The 14,137-nt window shown below is 39.5% G+C and overlaps 1 protein-coding gene across 4 annotated transcripts in view; it reads left to right on the forward strand.

Annotated features, from left to right (window-relative positions):
• The first annotated feature begins 2,340 nt into the window (after positions 1–2,340).
• The window catches only part of NCOA3 (nuclear receptor coactivator 3), an 84,864-nt gene continuing 73,067 nt past the window's right edge, over positions 2,341–14,137 (forward strand). For all 4 annotated transcript variants that reach the window (XR_012765821.1, XM_075438974.1, XM_075438976.1 and 1 more), the window contains exon 1: positions 2,341–2,439. The gene's annotated coding sequence lies outside the window, so the exon portion shown is untranslated. The remainder of the gene's footprint in view (positions 2,440–14,137) is intronic.

Below are 14,137 nucleotides of genomic sequence, written 5' to 3' on the forward strand. Positions count from 1 at the left end.
ATCAGTTATGTAGAGACATGCCCATGTGGAAGAGAAAATGTTTTCTGGAGAAGAGTAGATGATGGAAAAGAATGACTGACTCTGTTATTATCACAATGCAAATGAATGGCAGTGTCCAAAAAGTGAGCTATGGGACATGTTTCCCGAAGTCTCTGCTTCCCTTAGCCTTTCTTTACTGAGAAAATGTTGAGATCAGATTTGATTTAATTAGTATGTTACATAAATTAAGCTTAAAGTTGAGTATGTGTCTTGTGTATGTCTTTGGCCAGATTTTTAATACATTTAGGCTGCTAAAGACTGCTTTAGAAGGGATATGCACCAGCAGGTGGAGCAAATAGATAAAAATATTAAATGGTACAGTTCTACAGCTATATTCGCTGTGATCAGATTTTAAGAGAAGTACAAAAATTTAGGGCAGTCCTATTAATTTTTGCAGAGCATTACATATCAATGAAAAATGCAAGCACTTTATCACTGTATCCTTCATTGTATAAAGTCAGAGCTAATTTGAAGTTACCTGTTTATAATTGCTATAACAGAAACAGAAGGTTAATGGCGGGGGAAAGATAGACAATACTTGTATTCTGTTGACAGTGGTAATGTAAGTATAATTTGAAGACCTTATAGTCTAAATGTAAGAAATATGAATAGCATGCATTTTGCCCAGATTAAACAACAACAACAAAAAACCTAAACAAAAACAAAACAAACACACCCCCAACATAACCAAACTCCAGTGTTACCACTGCTTCTCATTAACCGATTCCTCCCTGCATACCTCCTTTGGTTTTTCTTTGTTATAATTCATAGTGGAAGAAGAGAACAACCTGCAGAAAAAAAAATTACCTGGAATGGAAGAATTGCAATTGTTAAACAGCAGACCTCATACTTTCAGGAAATGCAACAGGACCTTTTTCCTCTAAGGTACCCTAAAAACATGAACTCTTTTCTGTTGTGACGACATGACAGGAAATCTGTCTCTACTGGTTAAATCCGAGATCATAAGTACAAACAGACATTTATAATTGGTAAGTTCTCGAGTAGTGTAACTGCAAGGTAAAAATCTAAGGTGGAGCTTGTGTTTCCAGAACTTGACTGATTTGAATTTCATTTATCTCTGGATTTTTTTGGTTTTTAATGTTCGTTTCAGAGGTAGCTGGAGGCTCATATTTGTACCATTAACTTGCTCATAGGTGCCTAATGCTAGTTAAACTTTTTTTTTTTTTTTTAATTTGGGAATTACTGGAAGGTGTACTTAATGGCTTGACTTGTCTGTCTATCCTGAATACTAATTGTGGCTGTGGTCCTATAACGAGCTCCGTATGAATGGCTTGGCAGGACTTGAGTGCGTCCTTTTTCATTATTTTGCACTTTATAAATTTGCAAAATAAAGAGAGAATTTTCATATGGCTGCTTTATGAGTACCTAAAGCTGAGGTATAGTGTTCTCCACACACCCCATTTTAGTCTGCAAAGTTTCAAACAGTTGTTCTAAAAAAGCTTATGAAAGTGGTGTTTATGCAAGGAAACTGTGGCCCAGGAAGGCTGTATTCTGCCGGCCTCCTGCCCCGCGTATCCTCGGCCTTTTTACAGATGGCAGATGAACTGGTGCTATGAGTTAGTTTGAAAACCATCTTTGACAGGTACCTGAAGTAGAGAGTAACTGAAACTATGTATGTGCTTTTTGACACTTGTCCCAACGTGTTTAACAAAATGTTCACTTCCATAGGCTGTTTTTTTCTTTACTGAAATAGAAATAATGGTGCTCGGCAGAGCAAATACTCCAGAAACGTTATTTAGCTGCAGCTGTCCCCTCAGTGCTGTGATTGCGCGCTGTGTGCAGGGCTGGTACCTTACTGCCTTCTCCTCCTCTGAGCCCATCACCCGCTCTCGGTTAAACACCGGACTGCCAGCCCCTAATTATTCTGTGATTCTGCCGTGACTCTCCGCGGGCCGTCACAGCTGCAGCGCCTGACACAAGGCACGGCGAGTGCCAGCCCCGCGTCCAGCTGACGGGCCCGCTGCGGCGGGGCCTGGCACGGGGAGCTTCCCCTGGGACCGCTTCCTCGGCCCGGTTTGGGACTGCCCTCCTGGGGCCAGCGCTGGACACCGGCACCCACCCCGCCGAGCACCCACCGGGCAGCGCCGGGGGAAAACGGCCGGCGGCCGCAGGGGCCGCCGGGAGCGGTGGTGCAGGGAAAGGTCGGGCCCAAACGGGTACTACAAGCACCGTGATGCCCCGCGCGGATGGGGGCGGGTCCCATGAGGGCCCGCGCGGGGCCGTACTACAGGCCCCACAATGCCTCGCGCCGCCTGGTGGCTCGTCTCGGGGAGGCTGGTTCCTATTTAAATCCAGGCAGCGAGGAAAATGGCGGCGAGAGGCTGAGTGTGGGGGAGACGGGGAGAAAGAGACGTAGCCGAGCTTTGGCTCCTTTCCCAGGTGAGTGGGGTTTGGAGGGAGGGAGTAACGAGTGGAGGGAGGAGAGTTCTAGTTCTTGTTCCCCTGCTTCTGGCGCTGGGGTGGGACTGGGATGGGGGAGAGAGGGCTGCCCCTTACCGGGGAAGGGAGCAGCTTGGGGCTGGCCCTGAGGGGCGGCTCTCTTCTCTCCCTCTCGCCCCCCTCCCCAGTATGGATGTGTCTCCCTGAGGGCTGGAGGGAGGGGAGCGTGGACGGGTTGTGTGTGAGGAGTAATTCCAGGGCTGGGGATGAGGGGGTTCCCGGGGCAGCGTATAAATGCCTTTACCCCTTTCTAACCATTGTAACTTTAGCACTGAGCGTAGTTAGAAGGGGGCATTCCTGAGGCAGTGGCGGGGGACCAGTGTGTGGAGCTGAAGGCTTCCCTTATCGCTATGTGATGCGTATCTGAGTAGGGAGAGTTTGGGTGGAGGTTCCTCGTGTAACAGTGAGAGAGCTGAGCTCGCGATGGATTTGTGCTGAGGATCGTCTGATCCCCTGTTCCTCAGCCTGAGTAGAGGGGGTGGGGGGGTGAAATACCTGGGCGAGAATGGCCCCACCTGCCATCCAGCTGGGCTTATCTGATGCTGAGGCGGTTCCGAAGACCTCACTATCTGCATTCTCCTGATCATCCTGTAGCCTCGGTAAGTTTCAGAGGTGACTTGTCTCCCTGTCTCTAGTAGTAAGGAAAGGGATGGGAAATACAGCAAATAAACGATTGATTTCCATGCCTCTTATCTATTTCTGCCTTGTAGCTGCAATGAAACTGTGTTGTTGAGGGATGGAGATGAGAATTTTTTTTTTTTTCACTTCAGGTCACCTACCACTGTAGGTGTTAATGATTCTGGGATATAAATGGGGTGAATATGGGTGGGGATGTTGTCTGAGGTTGAGATGATTCCCAGAGTCCTCTTTGTTTGCTTCTAAAGTTGGTTCTGTTTGTGGTTTCTGCTCTTACTCTTAAGCACAGTCAGGTTTTCTTTTAAAAGAGAAGCTTCCCACTTTGTCAGCTCATCCAGTGAATGTAGTTTTAAATCAGTCGCTTATTCAGGCAGTATCTCCTTCCTCTTTAACCTATTAAGAAAAAAAATCTGATTCTGCCTTTAAATCTTCTATCTAAAAGTTAACACAAAATATTATATTAGATTCTATCTGGAATAGACAAAATTAATCAAATCTGGAAGTGTGAGAGACAGTAATGTCTAGCTATGTAATATCTATAATACAGTTAAAATGAACACTTAAGCTTAAAAAAAATCTATCATCACTACTGTAGAAAGAAATATTTATTTTTTTAAATATTTCTGACTCATAATGAGCAGCTACACCTGAGACAAAGATACGTGTGGTCTAAATATAAATGCAAGATAGCTTCATAGTAACAAGTAGTATCTGAGTGAAAGCCCTAGCATAAGATTTGGAATTAGAGGAAACGGACAAAATTGTGGGTTGGGTTTTTTGTGAGAATTTTTGTTTTTGTGTTATAACTAGACTGTGCATGATAACATACAGTAATTGTATTTGCTGTTAACCGTTATTGTAACGGGCTGTTTAATTGACTGTTTTTCAGAATTTCATTCAGCTCTGTTACTATCACTATTTTTTAAAATTATTTTATTAATACCAATGGATTTGCTGGTGTGAAATGTAGCTAGAGGTCGGGGGATAGGGGAAGTGACAGCAGACAGAATAAACCAGATATTCATCCTCACTTTACGTACTTTTCCTGATGACAGCGTGCTGTTTCTAATCTGCTTGTATTTGGCATGTGAGTTGTATGGGGTTTGTGGTGGTTTTTTTTGTTTTCTTGTTTGTTTTGTTTTTTAAAATTCTTCACTTGAAACCCCTATTCATCCTGGCTTTGGATTTATTAACTAGGAAGTTTTCATTGTCTGCTTATTAATTTTTTGCATAGTATCACTGAGACTAATGTATAGTTGAGACAAAATGCAGAGTAGGAAGGAAGGTGAAATCTGTTTTACAGTAGAATGTTATCTTTTGATCATGGCCTTTTTTATTAATAGTAGACAAGAAATCACAGCCAAAAGCTTCAATATTAATTTCTATATTACAGTTGCATAGAAAAGGATGTTTTGTTTTGTTTTTTTTAAAGAACCCTGAGAAAGAAAGGGTGTCTTGGTTATATTTGTCTGCAAAATCAAGCCATTGGCAGCATGTAAAATGATATTGGACACTACAATCTGACACTGGAGGTTGCTTCAACTCCTGCATTTAAATGAGCCTCCCTTGAAGAGGTGATCTTGAATGACTGTATGATATAGGATGTTCTGCATTATGTTCATGGAAGCTTTTTGATTATGAGTATTTAGAAATATCTTAAATATTCTTCTGACTTGTTTTTATACTAAAAAATGGAGGGGAGGGGGAGGGGAGGAATAGTATTCTTTATGCCAAGGATATGAGAGGGTGGTGAAGAATACCTAAACCTGAATGCTGGGGCAGCATGCCTGTGTGCTTTTTTCTCTGGCTAGATCTATTGATGTTTCTAAAAGTGTATTAGGGAAGAGGCAATTGTGAAAGAATTTAACTGCTACTGATTTAAATCTGCTGTGGAATACATTTCCACTCTGACTTTTTTATGCTGAATTTAGTTAAGAGAAGGTACATCAAATCACTTTTTACCCCTTGTAAATGGGAGGTAGACTTCAGATACACCCTATTACTTTAATAATGCTTTTAATTTAATTGGTGACTTTTATTTTTAGTTGACAGTTATCAACAAGATGATTGTCTTTGAAGCGGAACTAAATTAACTTGCCTCCAAACTCAACCTCATGAGGGATTTTTATTCTTTCGTGTGCAGTGTGTGGAATTACTGTTGGTGAGGTGGTATGCTTTTACATGTAGATACACATTTTTCTTTCGGGCTGTCTAGAGCCAGCCCTATTTCTAACACTGTACAGAGGTAAGAAAAAAGGCAGTTGCTGAAGACAGAATGCTATTTAAATGAGAGGGAGAAGAGGGCAAGGGGGCCACCATTGGTTTAACTGCTCATTTTGCTTATACCCTGGAAAGTCGGGCTTGTTACTGCTGATGGTAAGCTCAGGATATGGTGTAAGCTGCTTGCTTCTGAGGTTGTGACTGCTTTTGCAGTGTACTAGGAGGAGGTGATAAGGCCAGCTCTACAGGTATCTATCTACCTTTAAGTATTTCCTGACTTTGTGTGCTTCGTGTGTGGGGAGGGGTTTTGGTCACCCCCAGTCCCCCTTGTTAACCTTCACTGTTAAATGTGAGCCAGTTCAGGTCAGGTGCAGTTAAACTGTTTGTCAAACCTTCTTTGTTAGGTTATGGATCATTGCCCTGTTGGAAATTTTATTTTAAAAGCTTTCTTACCATCAAGTTATGTTGTTTTTTTGAAGATTACAAACATGGGTAGTGTCATAACTTGAAGTCTAAAACCATCATAACTGCATTTTATGGGCAAGATTGTTCTAGAAAGCTGAAAACACTGTAGAAGTTCTCCAGAAAATGTTGTAATTGCTAGGTCAGTGCAAGCAATTTTTCATCAAAGTTGTTACACATGTGGCTAAACTACCTGGCAGTTTTGTCCTGATTTATCAGGTGCACCTGAAAATGGGGGAGGAGGGCTGCAGAACAATACCACTGTTATACTGTTAGCCATAATGACTAGCACCTGCATTAGCCTTGGCTCTGTATGAGATTTTGTCACAAAACCTGAACCCTTTACTGTTTCCACACTTCCATGTATGTCAAGATGTGTCAGAGCCATGGAATGAGATAATCTAGTATCACAGGTATACCCAGAAGGCCTTTTAGTGGCACGTTTTCAAGGTAGGGGTGTGTATCTGTGTATATATTGTTGCGTGGAATATTTTGCATATGACTTCTGAGTTACGAAGATTTATTTTTCCTCCTTCCATTCTCTAGTGCATGCAATTAAGAAAATGAGTTGTCTACTTTTTCAAAGGCAACATCGAAACAGGTTGCATGGCTAAAAATGTTATTAATGTAATGCGTTTCTCTTGGGTAGTTGTTGCGTAACACTTTCTTTTCTTTTTTCGCCTTGGCAGTTGTAAAAGGGGGACTAAGTGGAATAGGGCAGAATGAAAAGGCAGAAGTACCTTTTACCTCCCTGGTCTCAGAGACTGTAAGGCGATTTAATATATTGATCAAATTTGCTCTTTGGGATTTGCTTTGTTTGTCTAGCATCTCCACAGGGCTACATGTGTGCTTTTTCTCATGAACTTTTAGGTGAGGTGGAGTAGAATGGGATACCTTGTCTCTCTCTTATGATTCCAGTAGCTTTCTCTCAGCAAACACAGATGGTACAAATGAAATTTCTGGAGTATTTTATCATTAGGCCGTACAAACATGTTTTTGAACAACACTACAAATGTCAAAGAATTAAGAATGGACTGTGTTCCTTTCAACAAATACAGTTAGTTTTTGGATTGTTTCTAATGGAAATCCTTTCTAGTGTCGTCTTCAACCTGGGTTTTACTATAATTAGAAAAGAGCAGTTAGTGAATGTGGGAAAGAAGAAAAAAATGATTCTTAGGGAAATCGCCGAGACTAGGAACAAGCTAGCCAAAATCTATTGTCTAAAAGAGTATTTGCCAGTTGTCTTTGAAGAAAACAACTGGCAGATTAGGTGTTTGCCTGCCACTTTCAGTGTACCAGTGTAGAATAAAGCATATCAGCCTGTGTGTTCAAAACCATTGTCAAAGACTTCCTTGAAAGCTTACCCAGTTCATTTAATGTTTAGTGTTTCTTTTCAGTGCCAGTGTTTGGCTCATGTGTGCAACAGAAATGTAATGCCGTACTTTTTTTTTTAAGGCAACTGCAAAACTGTTAATTCATATATTGCACTCCTTCCAAGTGTCTTAGAACACCCATTTATCTTTGTAGCTGATCACAAGCTAGCCAAGACTTCAGTGTCACCATACTGTGTCTAGGGAAGTGTCTCTCTTCCTGTTACTGAACCAAACTGCAGGTATAGTTGTGAAGGTATCATGTGATGCTGCATTAAATTAGTGTTTTCTTGGGGGTAAGAGGAGATCACCTTTATATGACCCTAGATGTGCTAAATGTCCTTCCTTCTCTATACTCATTAACATGTAATTTTGAATTTTAAAGGAAAAATATCTCTTTATTCCAGATCATATGGTATGCTTTTATAAACAATTTAAATAGTATCAAATGCTTGTCATCTTTACCTCATGAAGAGGGAGTGTAAGAGCATCAACTCAAAGGATCTATCGTAATGCTTAATGGGAGATTTTTTAAAGTGGTTGTTAGCAGCTTTTCTTCACAATGAAAACTATATGTTGGCTGTATCATAACTTTAACTCAATGCTTTGGGTAATGCATTAAAATACAAACTGTGCTGTCCCTTCTAGGCTTTCATAATACTAAGCCATAAGACATCAAGCCACTAAGGAGGAGTTGGTGGAGATTTAAAAAACAAACAACCCACCCCTCTCAATTATTGATTCTTTTAAAACCAATATGGAGGTTTTAAACTCTTGTTTTTCTAGAAACCTGAACTTTCATAACTGTTGTGACAGACTTGAGAATTAGTGTATGTATATATATATTTTTTTTTAAAGGCTATAACTTGCTGATAATGTTGCCAGTCTACCAGATGATGCAACATTGAAATCTGTTCACAATGGGCTGCATGGTAAAATAAAGCAGACTGTTTCTTATCCCATGCTTTTCTGAACTGCACAAAGTGAGTACGTAAATACATACACTTGTTTCACAAGGACAACACAAAACTGGCTTGCTAGCACCAGCCACTGCAAAACTACTGTTGTAGTTCTCTTATGCGCTGTTTTGGAGACTTTTCATTAAAAACTTAACAAGAGCGTAATCTCAGGAACTAAGTGTGAAAAATAGCTGAAGTGTTTCTGATGTTTCACTATGCCAAAGAATGACTAAGTGATGGAAGCTTGCAGTAGTGATGTACGCTTTTTTTTTTCCATTTTGCTCCTCTGAAAGCCTCTGGATTTTTTGTTTTTCTAAGTCTTAAGCGGGTCTGTAACTGCTCTGAACTCTAGCTAGAGCACAAGGTTGTGTTGTAGCATAAGAGGACTAAGCAGCTATTTCTACCTTACATTGGCAAATGAGTAGTAAGCTCTAAGGGTGCTATTTTACTGTTTACTTCCTATGTAAATGAGTGAAATGTGACTTTAAATATCTTGTGAGGACAAAATCTCTGGTATATAGATGAGCTGCTTTTTGACTTGCATAAGCAATAGTTCACTCTTTTCTTTTAGACCTTTTATTGTTCTTTTAAGACTTTTATTGCTGTAGGTCTAGAAAGGAACCTTTCTACGCTGTATGAGTTTTAATGTTTTGTTGTTAGTTCTCATAGGCCAAATATTGATGAGCTGAATCATTTGCATACATATAATGGTGTGAAGTCAAATCCAACTTCCAGTGCTGACTGAGCATGAAAAGTTTGTTTGTTAAAATCACTTACAAATCAACTTGCTCAAAGTACATAAACTAGCTTCTGGTAAACTTTTATATGAATGATCCTGGCAATCATAAATGTCTTTCAAATGCTTTCTTAGTTAGCATGAATCTGAGGAAATTATTCTAACTGCATTTTATTAGAGACTTCCCAGAAGAAGTGTTATATGTGCACATCTAAGAATATAAAATATAACAATTTGGTTGTGTTGCTCTACATAGTTTATTTTCTTTGTGTTTATGTTATGTCTAATAACAGAATGCCCTGCTTCACTGAAACATCCTCAAGTGGTAGAACAGGTAATGGAGCAGGGAGTGGGTTGGGTGGCTTCTGTTGCTGTATCTTTTAATGGGAGGATTAAGCAAGAGGCAGAAGTGTAAGCAATTTACTTGCCAAAAAAAAAAAAAGTGAAATGCATGTTTTTTACTCCAGTATTTTGAGGAAACTTTTTCTTGTTCAGAATAGTTAATCTAGAGGACTGTTTTTGTGTTCTTTCTGCACAAGTCTGAAGAACTAAAACCTAAAGCAAAGGTAGCATTCCCCTGTTTTTTCCTTGTGCACTCAAATTGTGACTCTAACACCTTGCTGATCACCCTGTGGAGAGTATTAACATCTTCATATTGCTGGCTTTGTCAACTACCCAAGTGGTGTTTCATCATGTTCTCTGGACACTAGTGATTCTCAGGAAAAGGGAAACTTCGGTGCTGCATGCTTTTTGCTACTGTGTGTGTGAGTGGGTAGCAGCTAATGTAGTCTACGTGGATTAACTTTTCTAAAACTGTTTAGACAACTGTTGAGAGTGTACACATACGTGTGCATGCACACACAAACAGTATGTGGAAGCTCTGTATTGTTTCTTGGAAGCTTATGGGAGTAGTAGTAAAGGTTCAAAATGTAATTTCTTCCTCTTATTCACAATGGTGACTTTAAAATGGTTATCCATTCTTAGCAGCTTACATCTTAAGGAGATGATTTAAAACAAAAATTTGCAACTTCTTTTTTTTGGCCAGTGACTTGGACAGACTTTTCAGATCTCTTCCCCTATAACAACTTCTTTTTTCCCCCCCATAAGGGTTTGCTGAAGAGATTAGATGGAAATAGGGAACTATGGCTTGTGTTGCACCTTCTTTTGTGCTCTGTCCATCTTTGCTGCTGCAATGGACTGAAGCAGATGTAGCAGTATCTTTTGTTGTAGCACTCTTGGTTTTATCTTCTATGGAAGCCCTTTTCATGTTCAGAGTGGGGGTTTCTGGCCTGACAGACAGACCTCAACATATAGCCTACTAGAGGACTGCACTTCAGGTAATGCTGACAGGTGTTGCATGGATTTTTAATCCTTTTAACCAGTAATTATAAAATACCATTTGCTTGGCTCACTTATAACTATTAAGTGCTATGAGAGAGAATCGTTATGTCTAAACTACTTAAGGAAGTTTAAAAATACTTGCTCTAAGTCATACTCTGCTGTACTTCTCATTTAAGCGTAATTTTGTCATAGCCTTTTAAACAAGAAAATCTAAAAGAACAAATGGATTCAGACACTTTAAAGGTATCTTATTTGATTGCGTACCACTTCAGTGCCATGTGCTGGCACATGCATTGTTCGTGCTTTGTAAATAATGTATGCTTCCTTATTTAAAAGTTTTAGTTTCCCATTAAAATCTGTGAATGGGAACTAACATTTTTAGGCAGTAATTCATAGAATCCCCTCTTAATCAGTATTTAAAGTATTTATCTAGTCATAGATAGCTCTAAAGGCAACAAAAGCAAGAGTACTTAACCTGTAAATTATTCTCTTGTTTAAAATGGAACAAAACCAGCACTTCTATTAACATAGAATGTCCATTTGACCCCCCTTTAAGAAGGCGGCAGTTCTTTTGATGAGTGCACATAAAACTGAAAATGGAAAACATCTGCGCTGGCTGGAGTAGCTTTTGAAGACTTTTGCATTACACCTGTGGGTTTTCTGTTGAAGCCCCTAGTTTTTTGGTGATGCATGTTTGTAGCTCGTGAACAAGACTTGCAGAGGTGAGGTGTGGAACCAGTGGTAGCAAACTTGCAAGACTTATGTTGACTATGTTAGAGATCATAAGAAGGTAGTAGGGATGACGAGTGGGATCCAGTGAGATGTAAAATGAGTGGAGATTTGAGGAAATTCAAGGGAGCTATCAGTTGATAGGGACAGAATAGCTTGTGTTGTCATCCACTGTATTTTCTGTTCAAATGTACAGCTACAAGGTAGCTTCATCCTGAACTGCTTTTCTTCTCTTGTCTGTCTGTAGCTGGACCTCAAATGACCTGTATCAAGAGATTAATATGTAGTATGCTAATATTTCAGATTGGCTAAGCAATGCTTTTGGTATATGACCAAGTTTTTTTTCCTTCTCTCCTGACGATCCTAGTACTGCTGTGTATTGACAAAACTTTTGCTTTGAACTAAAGATTCTGTCTAGGCAGAAGTGTGAGGTTGGTCTAGCTGTACATTCAAGAGAGTTTTTAAAAAATCTTTTAAATCAGTGGAAATTTCCAGGCTTCACAAAAAAAGGAGATTTTAAAGTTCTGGTCTAATAACTGCTTTGCAAGAAGAGAGAAATATGAAAAGGAACCGCAGACATTCTGGATGTCAGCCTGTGAAATTTTCCACTATTTCCTTTAATAACATCCAGGCATGCTTATATTGCTGGAATTTCAGTTAGAAGTCTCATTCTGACTGAAGCTTCAAGCTACTTGGTGAGCAAATGCTCCCCAAAAATGGATTGTCAAGAAAAAAAGTTCTCACTTGTAAGAACATGTGTAAACCGCTCCCATGCTGGATATCAACTATTGATAATATTAATCTTGCCTTCAATTTCTTGCTTCACAGTTTGTGTTAACTGTTACTATTATTAGATAACTGCCAGGTGACAATCCATCTTTTTTTGTTTCTAATAGTAAATCTAGTCTTAATGTTTTTTCAATAAGGACTTTATGTTGCTAAACTAGAAATCTTAATTGTTGTATCTTTGATATACTAAAGGAAGAAAGACATTAGGAAACATATCCTGTTCTAATCATATTCTTTGTAAAACAGTTAACTCGAAAACTTATTTAATGGTTGTTTTATAAAGTTATTGTAGCTTCAGATACATTGGTGAAAATCAAACTGAAAGGATCTACAGGTTCAACCTCATTTGTCTACCTTGAAGCTCTTTTCTGTTGAAGTTCTTATTTACCAAAAGGCTCCCTGACCTTTCTCCAAGATCTAGAGGACTCTGTACTTTGAATGTGCCTTGTCTTTCTGTCACTACAGATATTTATTGTTGACTTCTGCTCTTTTGGGTTAGGGCCTAAAGAATCCTTTATGGAATGAGTTGAGGGTTTTTTGCTTAAATGCTGGGGTGGGGGCGAAGGTGGTACATTCTGCAAAAAGCAAGCAACATCACAACGAACTGACTTCTTTCCAATATTAATTGAAAATGTAAAACCAGAACCCTTTAAACGCATTCCCATGGAATGCTGCCTTTCTGAGGCAGTGTGGTACACTTCCACAGCTCTCAAGCCAAGTCAGGGCTATTGTGTGTCCTTTCTGTTGCCTCTTCTCCCGTTGCTCTGGGACAGAGGCCCTTACAATCAGCAACAGATTTAACTGAAAACTGTCCATTCCTTTCCTCTCACCAACAAAAAACCCTGAGCCCCAAAACCAAATAAAAACACCCAGACAACTGCTGGCTGTCAGCTTACCCCTAGCTGCACAAACATCAGTACTAGTGGAAGAGAATGGGTGGGACGGGACTAGAGCAGCTGCAGTCTATGAAGTTTTAAACTGGATGGAGTTCCTAGAAGACTGTTCCTGAAACAAATATGTTGTAGAAAAGAGACTGAGGTGATACCTGGGTGTAGGAGAAATTCAGCATCCTTTGTCTACCCAGGGGCTGTAATTAGAAAGAGTTGGTGGAGTTACTAATTATGTTATATTACTGATAGTTCCTTACCTGTTGTATCTACATCAGAAAACTAACTTCACTTAAGCTGATAGGGGTGAAGTAGAGATACTGAGTGTTGTTCTGAAAACTAATGTTGAGAAATCTGCAAGCATTTAACTAGTATTTGTTGCTAGTGTAGTGCATATACATATTGCTGAGCAGAATAACCTATTGAAAGGAGTAAGTACTGTAATAATTCTATTTTGGTGTAGAATTAATCCATCAAATGGATCGCTTCTGTAGAGACTCGGAAGATCAGCAACCCAATGCTATTGGGTCTAGGGTTGAAGGGTTTTTAACAGGACTAAGAGCAGTAAAGATCTTTAATAGCTCGTGATACTTGTTTCTAAATGAACTTGCAGAGTGCGCTGACATACTTGGCAGCATTTATAGAATCAGTGCTTAATAATAAGTAGTGGAACTGTCATTTAAGTTCTAGCTGTTGCTTCCGCAAAATCAACGGTAAACTTTTTTTTTGTCTGAAGACTATTTTTTTTTTTTTATGGAGACATAAATAAAAGGGGAGGGGAGGACTGTACAGAACAAGTTTTGTATACAGCTGTGTCTTATTTTATACCAAGAGTGCCTTTCATGTCTAGGTCTAGATTGTTTCCAAAGTTAACCTGTACAGCTACGTCAAAATAAACAACTAGGTGCAAAGCTGAAGACAAATTATTGTACTCTGATAAAAGTATGTTTACTGTAGGAAACTATTGCTAAATAGAAACGTATTCAATGTTTATATGACCACTTTTGAAAAAGGAATCTGTCGATGCCTGTACACAGATTGATAGGACACAGGTCAATTTAGAGCATAGCTGTTTTACCTACAACTTCACAGAAGCGATGAAAGTGGGAAGAGTGGCACATAACAGTAATTGACAGGATCATCAATATCAAGTAGTATGTCTCTGAGCCAAGGTGGCAGTGTTTCCAGACCTGCAAAAGCAACACAGCTGAACCCTTTTGATTGGTAATTGCACTATAACACACAGTTGCCGAAATAATTGATTATTTTTTTGGATTTAGGGCCCTGTTGAATGTCTGCTTAGTATTGCCTGGGAACTCTTTTCCCATTTTCTGTCTACCTTTAGGTTACAGTTATGGATGCAGGACCTCCTTGGCCAACTTTCAGGGCAGGTACTTGACTGACTGAATTAATTATGGACCAGACTGCTTAGATTGGAGTGTCCAAAAGCCTGTTTTAAAGTGTACGACCTCACTTCTAACTGGAATTAACTCTTAGCTGACACACAGA

Source organism: Opisthocomus hoazin, chromosome 18, assembly GCF_030867145.1.
Source record: "Opisthocomus hoazin isolate bOpiHoa1 chromosome 18, bOpiHoa1.hap1, whole genome shotgun sequence".
Classification (NCBI taxonomy): Eukaryota; Metazoa; Chordata; class Aves; order Opisthocomiformes; family Opisthocomidae; genus Opisthocomus; species Opisthocomus hoazin.